Consider the following 6,119-nt stretch of genomic DNA (forward strand, 5'->3'; position numbering starts at 1 on the left):
ATTTATTGTGGTTCCAGACAGGATACCCCAAATTGTTATCCTCCTGGGTAAGCAGAGATGAACGGGCTTACCTTCTTTATTCACCACCACCCAATACCTCATTTAGTTGGAGCAGCATCCATTTATAAAGGATCCCTTTCATTGTAGATAGCTTCCTCCCAGATCAAATGACCTTGTGCCCACTGAACACCTCAAGATTGGTACGCATACAAATGTTCAGTCCCACTAGCACATTCCAGTAGAATTGAACCTGGCTTTTTAGCCCTGTCCTTGTATATTCTTGAAAAGGCAAAACATAAAATGTCAACTGCAGATTGTTGACCGGGTGTGATATGGATGGGAACATCATCATACCCTCATTATGTTTGTCATCCCAAGAGATCACAGTCGGTCAGTTTTAACTTGTCCTTTCCTTTCCCTCTGAAGGGCTGTTCCTTGTAGTTCCTTTGTGTACACAGATCTGGCAGTCCATTGAGGTCTTTCTCTTGAGATAACCACTTCATTTACATCTGCAGCCATTTTTAGCTGTATCAGCCCTCTTTTAAACAACACATTTTGGAATTCGTAGAATAGAATCCCTTCAGTGCAGAAAGAGGCCATTCACCCATCAAGTCTCCACCAAGACCCAGTCTCCCACTGTATTTCTAAAACCCCGCATTTACCATTGCAAATTCATCTAGCCTGCACAACCCTGGACTATATGGGGCAATCATCATGGCCATCTACCTAAACTGCACGTCTTTGACCGTGGGAGGAAACCGGAGTACCCAGAGAAAACCCATGCAGACAGAGAATGTGCAAACTCCACGCAGTCACCCAAGGATGGGATTGAACCCCAGGTTCCTGGTGCTGTGAGGCAGCAATGCTAAACACTGAGCCACCGTGCTACCCAGTTAAAAATGTCAGAGTTCTGATTCATGGTCATCACAGTAGCACAAGATTGTTTCCATGGACACCCTCTATATACCTAATGAGATGAGCACAGAGAGTTGTATGAGGTAACTCATTGGAACTCGTGGAGAAAAGCCCACCATGACATTTAGCTGAATTTTGTTAAAGTTCAGCCCAATATGTTTACTATTTTGAGAAAAAAAGTATTAACTATAATCACTTCATTAGACTTTTTAACCAGCCTGTCCTACAGGAGCACAAAGGATATTTTTAATCACATTGCACTATTGTTAGTCGATTTCTATACAGTGGTTTAAAAAGTTATCAAGATTTTCTATTTTCATTGAAGGGGTTAATAGAAGTATGTTCACTTTTCCAAGGTTTATGAGCTTTTATTGCATCAAGATAAATGTTTTTGCATCTACTGAGCAGCTGTTTCAGGAGTTGAATGGGAAGTGCACAAGATGTATTTTAGCTGAAGATGTCAGGGTGGGACTCCAGCTTTTGTTTTAAAAATATCTTCATTTTCAGCAGGATGGGAAACGCTGAAGAGGTGAAGGAGTGACTAAGTAGGCACAAGGTTGAGGCTAAACTAATACTGCAGAATTGAGGGTAAGCCTGTGCAGGTAGATTATTGCTAATTGAGTTTATTGTCACAATGATGAAAGAATGACTTTTTTTTTAACCTAAAACCATGCTGATTTCACCTGAGGCTGCTGTAGTGATTGTTTATCTTGAGAATGTGGCCTTTATGCATTGAGCATGAAAGTACCCAATCAGAACAGTGAACTATATATAAATATGATCAAATAGTTTTATGGTACTTTCCTTCCTTCTTTTCTACATACATTATTTGTTATTTGTATATTCCTTTCTCTTTTGGTAAAGTTTTTCCATAAAAGATGTAAGATGAACATCTACTTCAATTATGTTAGTCTTCAGAAGGAACTGCCACTCATAACTTGGCCTCTATAGCCTCAGCCAATGATATACAATCCAGACGTGGCATACATCCTGGATGCAGCCCATTCTCACCTGCAACAAGCAGGTACCTTCAACATATATTTTTTAGATTGAAAAATCTTTAAAAATTGCTGGAGAAACTCATCAGGTCTGGCAGCATCTGTGGAGACAGAAAGAATTAGCATTTCAAGTCCAGTCAGTCACTGCACAGACTCTGCACAGATGCTGCCAGACCTGCAAAGTTTCTCCAGCAATTTCTGTTTTTTTATTTCAGATTTCCAGTATTTCCAGTTCTTGGTTTTATTTTTCTGTTTTTTTAGATGTTCATGATGAGACTAATTAATAGAAGCATCTCTAAAATGGTAACTTGCCATATCTGTACAATCACATGATGTATTTCTGTCTAAATATTTTTAATGTGGCAATCTATCACTGACCATTTTCTGCTACTTATAATCTCTTGTCTAATATATGAGCCAGATACTGAAAATATGAAGATAGTTAAGATCTGTGCTAATAGCGTCAATTTATGTGCAGGTCCAAGTTGGTGGTTGGTTGATCTTAATCCCTCAGTCAACATCACAAAAGAAATTACCTGGTCATTATCACATTGCTGTTCATTGAGAGGTTGCTGTGTGCGAATTGACTGTTGCATTTCCCATATTAGTTGATGACACTTCAACAAAGTACTTCATTGGTAGTACAGATCTCTGGAATGGCTGGTGGTTGTGAACTATATTATAGAAATGCAAGTATTTTTAAATTTTATAGATCAGCTACGGATGGTCATAGTAGAGGCAATTTAAGGTGATGAATTCATAGCATCAATAGATTTGCTTTAGTGAAATTTTCTTTCTTTATACTCTATTAAAACTAACATGTAATTAAAGTTGTTGACAAATTGTCTACTCACTGAGCAATGTTTTATAAATGATGCACCTGTTCTGATTTAAGTAGCATCCTGGTGCCTTCCTTGGTTGAATTTTTAACATGAATCACCACTTGGTTTTTATAAATATAGTGTCATGGGATTTTTACAGCTGCAGGTGTAATTTTGTTGTCTCACTCTGACAGCGCAGTGCTTTATTTTTCACTGGAGTTTCAGCCAAACTTGTTGTGGTCAAGTCCTGGAATTAGACTTGATCCAATCACAACTTTCTGACCGAGTGAAATGAACTGGTTGATGCCTGTACTAAGGAACAATATGGGTGAATCAAATACAGCATTTATTGTAGCCTACAGATAATCATCCAAAATAGTTTTGCTTTTTCTTTTGTTTCTAACCCAGTCATTATGCTAATTTAGACAGCAATGGAGAATTCCTTTAACAACTTGTGATTCCAATGATCCAGTATCCCAATCACCCAGCAGTTTCCTATTATCTTTAATGCAGTTTTATCTAAATCCTGTCATTTATTTATTGGGTGCATTATTTCCTGTTACTCAACTGCAAATGATATCATGAAAACAAACAGAAAACACATACAATTGTTAACGTTTAATAAACTTCCTGCCATACATTAAAACCTCCCAATTTAGTCTGAGGTATGTGGTCTCCCCAGTATCTGAATGCCTTCCTTCAGTCTTGGCAAGTAGGATTGAATGAAGAGTTTAAAGTGTGATCTGACCAGAGTCTTTTGACTACTGGTGTGCTGCTTTTGGCTGTACAATATTCTGAATGGTTGATTCTTTATTGTAACCTGTATTTTACAATGAGAAGTACAATAAAAAATGGTGAAAAGCTTTCATTCGTCACCACAATATGGCACCATTTTGATCATTTAAAAATAAGACAAAAATGAAAAGAAACAGCTTAAAGAGAAGTCCATCTACATTGAAAATAAACAAATACTTTTAATGGCTCCTATTATTTGAAACAAGCATTTACCTGCATTGTTACTGACTGTGTCTTGAAGGCTGTGCAAGTTTATGGATGCTGAGTGTGTACTTGCAGTTGTGGTCAGCAAACACAGCCTAAAAGGAGAGGCTGAAGCATAACTGGTTAGCTGAGAGGTTAAAATAATGGACTGCTAGCCAATTGCTCTGCACATGTCAGTTCAAATCCCATCTTTATTAGGCATTTGTTAAATGTTAGGGCTCTTGTGGTATGATGGTAGTATCCCTACCACTTGGCCAGAATGCCTGGGTTTAAGTCTTACCTGTGACATGTCTGACAGATTAATTAAAACAACTAAAAAGAAGGGGTAAATAAACAGTACTCCTTTATTCCTAAAACTCTGACCCAAAGATTTTGTTTCAAGACTATATTGTGTATTCAATGTTTCTGTCTCAACGGCAAATATGTAACAGAGCAATTGCTAAGGAACAAAGACCTTTAATGTGACAGGCTATATGCCAGCTCTGTTACTTCAGCCGACATTGTATTTTAGTGTGTTACTAACTGGCTGTTTATTTAAAATATGCTATAATCTGTTTAATACTATAAATAAAATTGACATGTTAAATAAATGCATACCACATTAATTTTGAAATTACATTATCTGCAATATGAAGGAAATGTAATTCTCTCCTCCTAAAATTGGATAAGGATGCCACTGCTATCTCGTATATACTCTCTTAGCTAGACACATCAAGTTCCTGGAACGCATCATTGAAGCTTTATGAAGTGTGTTGCCTTCCATCATGGCTTGGGATAAATACATTTACATTTTTAAAAACATTTCTTCAGTGTAACAATGTGAAATATTGTACGTTTCCCATGTCTCTCACTACTGGTTGTGAAGAAAATGGGAAGAGATGGCTTGACTTGTTAAATTTGTACATTGGTACACTAGCATGAGATTAAGTTTCTCATTTTGCTTTTTCCATCCGTATCATCCATCATTTCCTTGACAATTGGCAGACTCTCTTCAAATGTGGGCTGATTGTATATGTATTCTCATACTATGCCATGCATTAATAGTCTAACATGCCATACTATGCCATGCATTAATAGTCTAACACTTGCTTTATTTAAAATAAAATCAAGCAAAGGCTGGAAATCCACATCCACATTTGTTTAAGGGCAATGATCATCCATCAGACCTTTCTTTAACTTTTCAATTTTGCCTGTGCAATTGCTTCCCAAAATAGCCAATCTACAAATTTCTTTGGAAAGTGGAGGCTTACTAAGGTCACTAGTGCAGTAACATAATCACTATAATTTTGTGCAGTAACACAATCACTACAACACTACAAATACAGACCAAAAGCATTCCAGTTTTGATGTCCTTCTTTTGTTGAGTTAGTTGTCCTCATCTAAGACAAAACCCAGTGGTGGGTTTGGGGCCACACCTAAAATCGGCCTTGTTATACCTGAATATACTGGAAGAAAATGAGCAAGAGTTTCTGTTCTGGTTTTCTATCTGGTGCGTTTTTCTGGAATTCTTCATCAGTAAATGCTGGGTAATGATAGATTCAGTTTGATTTTAATGCTTAGTTGTGCGAAGGCTCACATATCAATTATGGCATTCTGTTTAAGAATGAGATTGACACCTTAGAACTGTATTCCAGTAAGGACATATTCAAGAGAAAAGTGGGGGTAGGGGAAATATGACAAAATGTTAATAATTTATGTGATCTCTCTAAACTTTTTAGTAACCGTTCAGTGATGGAACAAAACAAATCTAGTTAAACACCTGTTGTCAACTATGGGAAACATGCATTGCGCATGAACCTTTTTTTTACATCATTAGCATATGGGTAGCGAGTTGTTATTCTATTTATACTTTTGTTGTTGAATAAAATATACAAAATGCTGAAAACAATGCATTTTGTACATTATCAAAAACGTTTTAGCTACGCAGCTGTGAAAATGAATGATCAGTAATAATTTTAAGGAATTTCATCTGTAACTGCAATTGCCCAAATAAATGTAACTTTTAAATTATAAAATACACTGACATTTAACTATATAGTAATAAACTGGTTGATAAAGGCATACTTTGAATATTGTTTTGGTGTGCCACACATCGAGCTTTTTCAACTGCTGTGTTCTTTGCCTCTTGGCTTCATTTGTATCCGTCTGTATCATTTTCTGGCAAGATAAGAACCAATTTATTTCAAGGGGACATGCCTTTGTTTTGCCAGTATGCTAATTTATGTGCATGGAATTTAGATATATATTCTATTAGATCAACTTGGCTTTCATTTGGAAGCTACGTTATATTTCTGCAACAATAAGGCATTGTTTATGTGGATTAAGTACAGTGTCAGGCAGATTCTAGTCTGAAGATACTGTGTAGCAGCCATTTTGTACTAGAGAG

The 6,119-nt window shown here is 36.6% G+C and overlaps 1 long non-coding RNA gene across 1 annotated transcript; it reads right to left on the minus strand.

The window, feature by feature from the left end:
* Positions 1-3,016: 3,016 nt before the first annotated feature.
* LOC148139763 (uncharacterized) lies at positions 3,017-5,893 on the minus strand. The gene is made up of 3 exons (XR_015753521.1): positions 5,798-5,893; positions 3,743-3,841; positions 3,017-3,554 (listed from the first exon to the last, which is right to left on the minus strand). It is a non-coding gene; the product is annotated as an uncharacterized LOC148139763 (long non-coding RNA).
* Positions 5,894-6,119: the final 226 nt, after the last annotated feature.

This window comes from Chiloscyllium plagiosum, unplaced genomic scaffold (genome assembly GCF_037043375.1).
Source record: "Chiloscyllium plagiosum isolate Xiang-an unplaced genomic scaffold, Cpla_swu_hap1 HiC_scaffold_37, whole genome shotgun sequence".
NCBI lineage: Eukaryota > Metazoa > Chordata > Chondrichthyes > Orectolobiformes > Hemiscylliidae > Chiloscyllium > Chiloscyllium plagiosum.